Source organism: Mya arenaria, chromosome 7 (genome assembly GCF_026914265.1).
Source record: "Mya arenaria isolate MELC-2E11 chromosome 7, ASM2691426v1".
Taxonomy (NCBI): Eukaryota; Metazoa; Mollusca; class Bivalvia; order Myida; family Myidae; genus Mya; species Mya arenaria.
Window position 1 is genome coordinate 66,530,096 of NC_069128.1, and position 12,596 is coordinate 66,542,691.

A 12,596-nucleotide genomic window follows, 5' to 3' on the forward strand; every position below is an offset into this window, starting at 1 on the left:
TTGTTTTTTTGTGCTGTCACTTTTAATAATTGTTTTAGTATCAGCAATTTGTTAATTTTGCTAAGATATAAAATATTTTCTTCTTATTTTGCTTAGTACGTAACACATTCATACGCGCAAGCCATTGTATATTTTGACATTTGACAGATGGCGGTCAGTTTAAATCAACTTGAAACCGAAAAAAAGGAATTATAAGATAGGCAGGTATATAATAAATTGAATATTACGATAACACGTTTTTCTGGTGACCTGCATCACGTCTCGTTTGGTGAGTAAACATGTATCCGTCTCAACCTGCGGTCTCGACGGATACATGTTGGCACACCGAACTCGACGCGAAACAGGTCTCCAGAAAAGCGTCCTATCATAATATTCCCTATTTTAAATTAACTTTACAATCGGAATCAAGAGCCCATCCTCTCCTTCTCACACGTCTATTTCTATAAGGTCTAGTCCTTCCACTTAAACAATGCAATATACATTAGATATAACTCTTATTATGATCAAACATTTTTGCTTGGTATGCAATATGTCGTTTTGTAGAAACGTTGGCTGGTGTTGGCATCCCCTTGCATAATTGATTTTGAAATGTTTGTTTAAAATTAGTGTTAAATTTTGCACTAAAAATTGCAATACTTGTTTTCATGCAATAAAATATAATAATAAAATGTTTTCTATTCCTTGTTCCCCGAACAATTGCATGACAGAAATCGCATAGAATAGAAAAAAGTATTGTATACAGTTACATACAAACGTATTTGTAGATATTATTTTGTAAACGAATTGCATCTTGCGTATTGAAAGCCCTTGGGTAATCATCAACTCAGAGGCATTTTTAGAAAATCTAATAGCCCTAAATCTATGACACGTTAAGTATCTAATTAACCATAATTCAAATCTTCAAGCATAGATTATTCGAAAATTTCTAGATCTGATTCTCTGTAGTTGAATAGTGGCTCCCCTTGAAAGTGTTAGGCGTCACAATGGTTTGGGTTCAGGCTACGCCTGCGTTTTTGCTTTTAAGATAAGCTTAACACGACAAGAAAGCAATGCATACTTATCACAATGTACTGATTTTATGACTAGATAAGCCTTGCTATATAAATCAGCCGGTGGTTTGTTTGTTCCATGTGTGCGACATATATTGTGAAATGGCGTTCCTTAAGCCCATTGCCTTTATGTTGGCATGTACGACAATTGGAAACGCGCAGGACTTAAACCTCAATGATATAGATATGCGTAAGATGGTGTTTGACATGAACAGAAAAATTGATTCCTTGGATAAAAGAGTCGAATTTCTAGAGGAAAGACATAAACTGCTAGAAACAATTGAAAAATTGGTGCAAGGTGATTTTGATGATAACAATGACATATTGAGTAAAATAAAACACTTTCAGATGAACGTTAATGAGATGAAAATTAAAATGCAAAATATGGAACAGTTTGCTTAAGTTCTTCTCAAGAAGGAACGACACAGTGGAGAGTTTAAGAAGACATCAATAGAAAACCATGACAATAATGCTGCACTCATGAAAGATTCCTCGGCTGGTGTTGAAGAAGCACTTGTGAAAAAAACCCTCCTTTGATGTTAACGACAGTGGCAAAGACACACAATCACAAAAGGGCAACGTTTCTGTATGTATCTATAATAAACATTTTAAAATGAATACCTTAGAAAGAGTATTTAACTTTGTAATAATTAATACTTAACTCTGATCAATAAATCGCATTTTCAAAAAACTACACCGTAAGTTGAAAGAGACTCGTTTACAGATTTTATATAAGCAACGGTTTTTATTTGTTCAAATTGGGTTATTTTACTTAAATTAAACAGCAACTGGTTGAAAATAGTTATTTAGCTTGGACATTTTTCTGTCAAACTTTTAAATAAAAGTCAACAATATAGCTCTTATTTAATCTTCAGATGTTCTGTTTTTATTGTTAACATCATTTTGTTCACCTTTCTAACGAAAATGTTTTGATCGAGGTCTGAGCTCCATAACGTGAACGATACACTTAAAGGGTTCTCATAACCAAAAAACATGTTAGATTTACAGACTCGTCAGGCTAGCTTCATGTGCCATAAACTACGCATGTAGAATAAAGAAGGGCTGCATGATGCAGCTGTGTATGAGTAAAAAAAATAATCGATGATACTTTATAGTTGCCGTTAAAAGTAGTGTGCGATGTATACTATACACATTACTGTTAGTTGTTAATTTTGTTTTTCAAAGTGGGTCAATGACTGAACGGGAAGTTGGACAAAGACACCGTCGTAAGGAAATGTTTAAGCTCACTGACCACTAAAGGGGTACTACCTCTCTATCGATCGCCCGAAGTCTGCTTAAAAATACGCTCTAAAAGCCATATTTCTCACTAAATCTCTCGATATCGGCCCTGTTGTATGTCGTTCAACGTGTTCAGAAACGCTCTTATGGCCATATATGTAACTAAATATAATGAGATCGTTCACGTGGTTTTAACAAGTAAAATGTTATTTAGGTGCGCGATATAGGAGTGTTAATGCGTTCTGTTTTCATTGATCGATACACGATTTAATATATACATATAATTTATAATTTGATAGTAATTAATTAATTAACTAATAACTAAAAGATTTATTAATTTATATTAATTTTATAAATTACCGTTACATAAATCAAAGATAAGTTTGTTATCCTTATTTTCATCGGGGTTAGAACTCGAAAGATCGGGTGCTCCTACATAATATACCATCCATAAAGAGGACGTTTAATTTTACATATCTTCAAATGTGTGTCATCCTCTTTCAGGATCGGGCGAGACCCCCCAAATTGCCTTTACCGTTTCCGTTTCAACCAAACAAATCGAGAACCTTGGCAAACATCAGACCATCGTATTTGACCATGTGATCACCAATGTATGGAACATGTACAATCCCTTGACGGTATATTCCATGTTCCGTACTCGGGAACGTATGTCTTTAGCTTGATATTCAACCCCGGGAAGTTTTTTCCACTGATTTTTCGTTTTTTATTTAACTTTAACTGATTTTACATTTAGTTTTTAGTATGGTTAATGCTGGCTCTGATAAGGTTTTTATTTCTATTTATTTTTATAAATTACTGAAACATGTTTGCACAAGTGTTATGGTCATTCAATTTGTTAAGCCCCCATGGTCACTTGTTTCAGTGAAGTCGTGTTTTACTGACTGTACCAAGGCTGTATCTCATAATTTATCGGTTAATTTATTATGATGAGTGTGTGGTCTGACTTTGGAACTGTATGTGTGTATGAGGTGTTTATACGTTAGTGTATCTAGTTCATTGTCGTCTGGGCCCTTGTCCTGTGCATCTAAACATGGTTCATTTTTGAATATGTGATACTTGGGCTTATCCCTGCATATTTCATTGTAGTATGGACACAATAGTCAAACGCCTAATGAAAATCTATGTAAAATATATATAATATACCTTGCATCTTTGTTAAATCTGTTGGATAATTGCTTGGAGGTGAAATAACTTGACAATAGTTAAAAAAGCTCGAAAGCATGACTGTGCTTCGTCGGTTATGTTGCTTTCTCACCAGCTACGCAATCGTATCGATGATGTTGCGCAAAACTTGCATTCTAGTTTGCAGCTAATTAGACACCTAATTACATGTGTAAATGCTCTCATATTATAGATAACCCTTAGACCTATAATTAGAACTATTGACTTGGGCTATGAACACTGAACTTTAAAGCATGCTTCTTTAGAACAAATATACTAACCATCACAAGGCTGAGAGTGGTTAAGTAGTATCCGCCTTAAATCCAAGTGGTTGCGGTATCGTTTCACACCAAGTATACCCAAGTATATGACCTCTCACAGAAAACGAGCTCAGGCGTGAATCTATATGCTGTAAGCTTTCGTCACAATCAGACTTTAAGAAATTTGTTTAAACTATAAACTAAAACATAAATATATCTTAAAATAATCATACCAATTAAGTGATGGAATAGAAAACACAGAGAGAGTAGCTCAGCAGCGAAATAATCTTTTGAAGTGATATAAGGATCACAAGTTATCGTGACCCCTTAAACATGAGTTAGGCCAGATAGCAAAGAAACTCTCCGTGTAACTTCATTTAAACGGATGTTTACTGGGATTTTCAATAGGTTTTCAGGCAACTTAGCTTTTGTTCTAACGTTTTTAACAAGGATGACAAGAACACGGAAAATCTAAACAATGCAAACGCAAGCAAGTTTTTTAACTTGGCAACTAAATTGACAAAAAAACTAACAGAAATACAGTAACATGTTTTTGACAAATGTCTTGGTTACCATCTTTGCATGCTTGTCGAATCTTTTTTCGGAAAAAACTGTCCCAAATACTATTAAACATTATCATCGCTTTCAATAGCGTGTGATTTCCGCTGTTGAATGTTTTGATTTTATTTTTAAATTCTTCATAATGGTATGGTACAGTTGATTCCACTTGATATACATACGTATGATAAATGTTTGCCAAAGGGCGTGTCTGTTTAGTTTCATATAAATTACATGTAAACTAAAACGTATAAAGGAAGAAAATAGTTTCGTGTTTAATATCATACAATAATTGTTTCATGAACTTCCGTGACAAGGTAATGCGAGATTGCCTTATTCGATGACATGGTATACAGCGTATTTATCGACAAGGAAGTCGGTTGGATTAAACCTGTGTTTTCTACCATAACGAGCAGACGTATATAGTGTGTTTAAATAATAAATATGGTATAAAATGTGTATCTATATATAAATAAATATATATATATACACCGTAAAACGATAATAGGTTAAAATATTCATATATGTGGTAGGACAATGATCGTTTTGTTTTGGTTTGTTTTTGGGACAAATGTACATTTTCTAGGTAAGTAGAGCAATAGTTTTTGAATTTGTCGTACAGAAAAAAATATGTATTTTAAGCATCTAGTCTAGAATAGATTATTGTTCAGTATGTTCACGGTGAATACTAAAACCTATTAAAATAGTTATTACCCTGTTGTCAATTTAGGGCAAATTCAATTACAATTAAGCTAATTTTTAGGCTTACAAGAGGTATGTATGATGTAAAAGGTAATCTGTAGAAGCATGACTCAATGTTTTTGCTGAAAGCTTCGTCTTAGCATAGTTAACATATTACAGTGTCCATGGTTTAATAGAGAGGTTCTTTATAAATATGTAAGAGGTGTTTGAGGTTTGTGCATATATATTTCGTGCTAGACAAGTCAGTATTTCTATCCTATCCTTTCTATGTATTTGTTTCTTTGTGATTTCAAAATTCTTTAAAAAATTGTCATTATTTTGTTGGACAGCCTCGGTTCTTTTCAAGTGCTTTAAAGGGATGAGAGACCTAGTGCACAGTACTTAAGTACTGATGGAATGATTGAGAATATCAGTGTAACGCAACCTTGCGTTTAATGATCCTGCTGATATTTAATAACTTTCCTTTTGTATAATTGTCTTTTATTTCCCGTTTCGTTTATTTTCGTCATAAAATTATAATCATATTAAATACGAATACACTACAAGTAATAAATAAAAGTGTCTTATCTAAGGCAATTGTATAATAAATGATTTCAAAACAACTTAATGTCGGCTATGAAACATATTATTGCATTTTAAGATGCATGACGTACATCAAGTTGCATTTTGCATTTGATTGAGTTATAAAATAAGGTATTTTAGAGATAAAAGTTTGAACGAATTGAGGCGGTATAATTGAGAGTTCAATGATAGAAAATGAGAACTCAGCTCAGCGAAACCCTATACAGATGGCGAGTTTTGATAAATGTACTCGCATGTAGCTATTTTGAAAATTACAGATATTCAAAGACAATTATTTCGATCTTTAGACTTTTAAACTTCAAAAGAATAAGTTTCGAATAAACCTGATTAAATGATATAAAACTCATAAAATTATGTAAATTCATGAAGTCGGTGTTTATTTCGGATTGTCTTAATTGTTAAACGAGACTTAAACTGTTGTGTTTTTTTTGTAAAAAAATGTTCTAATGTGTTTTGGGAAAATTCAGAACACAATTTCCTGTTACCTGTAAACTGAAGAAAATATGTTTGATATAAACTATATGACCTTATAATGGTATTGCTCTAATTTAAATTACCGTCATAGTCAAATCATATCTAATACAAGCTTGGTGAATGGCACTTGATCTTACACCGAGTTTGAAACACTGCTAAATCATTGACATTCGGACAAATATTGTTATAACCTTAATTCATCCAGATGAACTTCATGTGGTAGTGTTCTTATTATCATTACAGTAACAGTAATACATTATATAACTGAAAGAGTGTTGATCTGACACTGAATTTGAAACAAATAAAATTATGCCATTTGGACAATCCTGTTATGATTTAGACAGATGGCCTTGTTTTGATCATTAATCCCACCATGGTCGAAACAGCTGTACCAATCTGATTTTTTAAATCATTGATATGGTTATGTCCATAACATTGTCGTAGCAAAACCATTAAATTTCCTTCTTTTTCTGTGATGGTATGTCATGTTCACACCATTAATTGCAGGAAAATGGTCAAACCGTACTCCACATTGTAAAGACTATTATCATTTATGCAGGGTGATCTTCAGAGCAATATACTAGAGCGTTTACTGGGTTGTAGTCAAATGTATAAGACTTTATGTCCAAAACATTAAGCTTGAAAGAAATATACAGACTTGATGTTATTTCGGCTTATCACAAAACATTTTTCGGTATCTGGGTTAGCGTTGTAGTTTTCAATGAATTTCTGTGCAAACATTCGTGATTAAATTAAATACGTTGTGAAAAAGGGTTTCCTTAAAAGAATGTGGTAAACTAGTATGAACTTAGTAAAAGCGGTGATAATGTTTAAATGTGAGGTACAGAAGACATGGCAATACTTTATCCGTCATTAAGGGTCATCAACATGATAAAAGTTCGTTTAAATACCAAACCATTAACTGTTTCATTGTTTCATTTTTTATTAAATTGTGAGGTTCAATATTTTAGCAGACAGAACACGCTTATTTGTTTATTGGAAATAGAACTTAATTGTGTGACTTCAGGTTTGATGTTGATTTTCTCGAAAACGAGGTAACCTCATTTGGACCCAAAATCTCAAGGTGCGTCAAACAAGAGTAAAAGTCTGGCTGGCTGGATGGATGGATGGATGGATGGATGGATGGAAGAATGAATAAGTGAGCGAGCGAGTTAGTTAGTGAGTGAGTGAGTGAGTGAGTGAGTGAGTGAGTGAGTGAGTGAGTGAGTGAGTGAGTGAGTGAGTGAGTGAGTGAGTGAGTGAGTGAGTGAGTGAGTGAGTGAGTGAGTGAGTGAGTGAGTGAGTGAGTGAGTGAGTGAGTGAGTGAGTGTACACTAAATAATGCATCATTTTGCATCATATACGTAGTATTTTTTTCATTGCTGCTAAAATGCATTTTATGTAATGCTCGCATAAAAGAGCAAACAAAATGTGCAATTCATTGAAGCCCTTATGGCCAATGAAGCATACACTGTTAAAACGTCTCAGGTATTCCAGGTTCATCTGATATAACTCAACACCCAAGTGTTCCACCGCGACTAAATATGGCGCAGGGCACAGGTGTGATACCTCGGAACTTTGCTCAAACGCTTAGAGATGAACAAAGTATTCAACCTGTAAACATGTACATTTTGACACTTACCGCTGTCAGGAAACTTGGCATTGACAAACGCATACCTTATAGGACCGCCAGTGAAAGTACCTTATCATATACGGCATCCATTTGCGTTTTGTCGTGATATCACATCGATGAATTTGATGTTTTAACTAAATCCTCCATTTTTACTTTGGATTTTAAGAGCAAGACTTTTTTATATTAGTTACTAGCCTTTTGAACAATTTTACAAACAGCTTTGAAAGTGTACGTAGAATTTTAAAAAAGGGCAACAAATATGATAATTTATTGAATGTAATTCGATTTACAATATTCATTCTCAAACACCAATGTTCTATGGCGCAGCAAAATCAACGAGCCAAATTTCTACCAGATATCTGAACAAATGTCGGTCCAAGTTGAGGTGTATACAGTATCACGATCCTTTTATTAAATTAAACAGTACAAAACACCATTGTAACTCACGAATGGCGACAGTTATAGACAGTGAGTTATGAGTCATGATGTGGATCGTTCAGAATTAAATTATCGTTTTAATGATGCATACATAATAAAACATACATGATAAAACATGGAGTCGCTAGTGATCACAGTAGTGTTCAAATGTCACTGATTTAATTAAATATAAAAGTCACACTTCTCTGTTAATCTCATACGAATGAATCAGCCTTGGTTTGCAAAACACACAATGTTGTCTTGTCGACCACCATTTAATTGTACCGCGAAATCAGGAAAAAATACATATAAATCTTATTTCATAACTATTTGGTTTTATCGATGTTTTGTGATTCGTCAGTAGCAATAATAGTTTAAATTACCAAAACAAGTTTGCTTCATATTCTATTGTACAAAACATGAAACATACTTTTTATTCAAATAATGGACTATTTTTAACGCATAAGCAAACGAATATATTTCTGGATACTGACGTTCTAAACATATAAATGTGCCTTGGGTATTTCCGTATTGATTTTCATTGTTTTAGGAAGGTCATACCTAGAACATGTGCAATTGGATGCGGCCTACTCGTGCCTTATAAGAGCAATGAATGACCAACTGTTTTGTTTCACATTAGCTGAACCAAAACAAAAATCAATAATCGCATAACTACGGCAAGAAAGGAAGTAATCCCTTTCATACATGAACCATATGAGGACTTTAAAGCAATATTTACAAGCGGTGCTCAATTACTTTATTTGAAGCACATTTTGAGAATATTTTGCCGAATTTGAAGTATGGAGGGTCGTACAAACGATTTTGTTAAGTCCATAAGTAGACGTCACGCGTAGATAAAAAGTGTCTCAACTCCATACCAGGAAGCGTTGAAAGAATTATTTTATATATTAGTATAATTATTTTCAATGAAGCGTTCTATCTAAAGACCCCTGTTTACTTAACGTTTCAAAGACTAATGATTCATATTAATAATATATGTTTTACGCTTCTTCGGACACTCATTTACTATATTCACTACTTATGTAGTTGTGACCGTTCTGAGCACAATGTTAATGTCTTTTCTCTTTTTTATTTTCCAGTGCATAGTTATTTCATCGAGACACAACCAACGGTATGGGGGAACGCTTCATGTCAAATAGCATTTCCAGTCCTGAACTTCTCTGGGAGTACACCTTCTATAGATTCAACCGAGGATATTTCGAACTTAAGAATTCCTGGGAATGGTGTTTGGATTGGCTATTACCAAGCAATGGTTACCTACACATATGTCGGTAAGTAAAGATTGACCATTTGTAGTAGCTTAGGAATCATTGCCATTTATCTTTGTGTTCACTTACAGCTACATTCGCAATGTATACAAACCCTAGCCGTCTTTGCTCTTATGTTTATCATTAAATATATTTTAATTAATATATTTTGAAACGTGGTGTGTTTGCATGCATCACTTTTTAAGAATTGCATTGTCGTAAAGTTGCTACCTTTTGAAGTATTTTTACAAATGAACGCAAAATTAGGAAACGGTCGAAGGGATCAGTATGAAGGGCAGATTTATGACGTACAAAGTCTTGGCGACTGCATATCCGCTACTGGATGTAAAACCTTCGGGTTATGGATATCAAATACAGTAAGAAAATATAACATTTTATTATTTGTATTTTTTTACTAATTTATTTATTATATGGATGCGTAAAATCTTGAAACATTTAAAACTTCGTATGAATGTAGCGAATATACACACTAGCTGTTTGTGTAAATACATGCAAGATGTTATAAAAGTGTAATTTTTCCCAGGGCCTTACATGTAAATGTGCCTTGGGATATACAGTATTTGCCAACATATCTTGTGATTCACATTGCAATGACTCGAACTTTAAATTTCCGTGTGGAATGGCAGAGACCAATATAATGTCTGTATACAACACAGACAATGAAAGAAGTAAGTTAGTAGTTTAATGTACGTATGTTATTATTTCTGTATACAAATTGAGGAGATGTCTCCCTATGAAGTACTTTCTTGCCAGAGAATATATAAATTAAGGCTTAAAATCTTGTGCTCTTGTTTTGACTCAATAGATAAATAATTATTAAAAGTAGCATTTATTATAGCAGCATAGTGTAAACTTGTAACATAGTAATTTGTTATTAAAATTGTATAACATACCTTACGTGAAGGATAAAAGAGATTCACTATACGAAATACAAAATGTTTCGCATTTAGAAGATATGTCGATGCTTTTTTTGTACCTGAACTAGTGACAAACCAAAGCCGTGTACATGTCGTGCAGTTGGTACACGCATGCGTGATTAATGCAAATGATTACAATCAGATCTGACTGCTTTTATCATACCTCAAATTGTGCCTTACAGTAATCATACATATTTCAGTAATATCACAGACGGACGACACATGTACGTCGATTGAATGCAGTTGTCTTTCATTCACATACAATAATACTCCATCGGACGCATACATATTCAAATGGAAAACATGCATGGATAAAGAATTTTCCTTTCAACCCCTTTGCAATAACCATAACTTTTCAGGTATATGGTTAACCCAATTAATAACACATTTTTATCATTTATTACCAGAAATAATTGATGGTCTAAGGGATATTCATCGATTTATCCCATTTTATCGTGTTAGTTTTTTTTTTTAAATTGAATATCGGATCCGATGATAATGATGTAAAACATGCCTTCTTTTATGTGATATAAATTAAATGTACATTCCAAGACACAAACATTATCTAGTCTGTATTTTAAAAGTAGAATCTAACATTTGTACTCAATATAGTCTACATATAGTAAAGTTTTGAGTTTGTTGATCATAAACGTATTTCTTCTCTGCGTAGTCTTTTCTAGTAAAGGTAAAATCATATAATATTAATATCTGAAAGGCTTAGAAGTCATTGTTACTATAATAAAGGATTCAATGAACAACTTGAAAAGAATTAACACGATAAAAATGAGATAATGTCGACAATGTATCGAAAGCTGTTTTAATATTATTAGTGTTTGTACATCCAAGTACTTCAAGGGAAATATAGACATGTTCCCATTAACTTTGTCTTATTACTTGGACATTTCATTTTTAAAAGGTAATGGGATAAAACAGTCTTGGAGATGTATACAATTATATCACACTTTAATTTTTTAGTATCTCTGACTAAATCTGCCATCTATGACTTCCTAATTGTTTTCGTCTTTTAATTGTATTTCATAACGCTTACCATTTAATGACATCTATTATAAAGCAACACATACATCTACCACACTGTTTATGCATAGGCTATACAACTAGGGGCTTATCCGCAGAAGAGAGTTTCAGAATGCATGAGTTCAGTCAGCAGTAGGCTGAATAAATAAGAATGCAGCTGGGCACATATGCTTTGCTCCAAGCACACAGATAACATAAATGTAGAGTTTTGTAAGTTTTAATATCTCATTCAAAGACGAACCCAGTTGGCCAACATTTAACAATGAGCTTGTGTAAAAGCAAAATGATCAAATAGCAAAACAACTTTCTACGAGACACCTAACGTCACATAACAACGTACACTTATAGCATATATGATACAAGCAGTAAACACTATGATCAATAAAGAAAATAGTTCAACAACAACGGGGGGGGGGGGGGGGGTGCATGAAGTGGGAAGTGCATATATCAATATCCACTTGTCCCAACGATTTTCAAAAGCAGCACTTTCAAAGTGATCTTGACTTTTTGAATCCGAATTATATGCGGGTCATCTAATTGGTTGTGCTAAGCTACTTTTAAAAAGAGCAAAACAATAGCTTATTTTGGGGGTTTTCAATTTTGATCAAAAATCGAAGTAAACTTTAAGGTTTATATTGACCTTTACCTTTTAGCCCTTACTTGTTGTTCTACTATTTTTCTGTTATATTTTGACATTTGATGCCATGGCCTCATTCGTATTTCATCAAATTGCATGTTATAACGGAATGTCACTGTGACATATGACAAATTGTGAAAATTGAGGAATCCGGACTACTCATTATTAAAGTATTGATCGTAAAGTATTGTGTTGCTTAAGGTCACTGCGATATTAACCTTTGATGGTTTAAAGCAACAGATGTCATATAATTGTCATAATCAATCTTCTTATTAAATTTGATTAACAATGACTAACTAGTTGTTTTTAATATTGCTCGGAACCCAGAGGGAAAAATCATATAATATACATTACTTATATTGATTCTGCAGTTGATACCCAATCTGCTGTAATTCCGAACTCTGAGTATAAAAGGACGTGGGCATCTGCATCGGAATCTTGTTTTGCTGCCGGAAAATATCCAGCAACATATACAAGCATATTGAGCACATCGTTTTCTGGCAATGTTTCCGGACTGGAGCGTTGGACTGGGGTCATAAGGAAATTGTCCATTATAAAACGAACTGGTATGACATTTTACTAATATTTATCAATTTCAAGAGTGAGGTTGGTGCACATAAAC

At 33.4% G+C, this 12,596-nt stretch overlaps 1 long non-coding RNA gene across 1 annotated transcript; it reads left to right on the forward strand.

Annotated features, from left to right (window-relative positions):
- The first annotated feature begins 9,820 nt into the window (after nt 1-9,820).
- LOC128240161 (uncharacterized) lies at nt 9,821-12,388 on the forward strand. Its single transcript, XR_008262062.1, has 3 exons — nt 9,821-10,053; nt 10,503-10,661; nt 12,346-12,388. It is a non-coding gene; the product is annotated as an uncharacterized LOC128240161 (long non-coding RNA).
- Nucleotides 12,389-12,596: the final 208 nt, after the last annotated feature.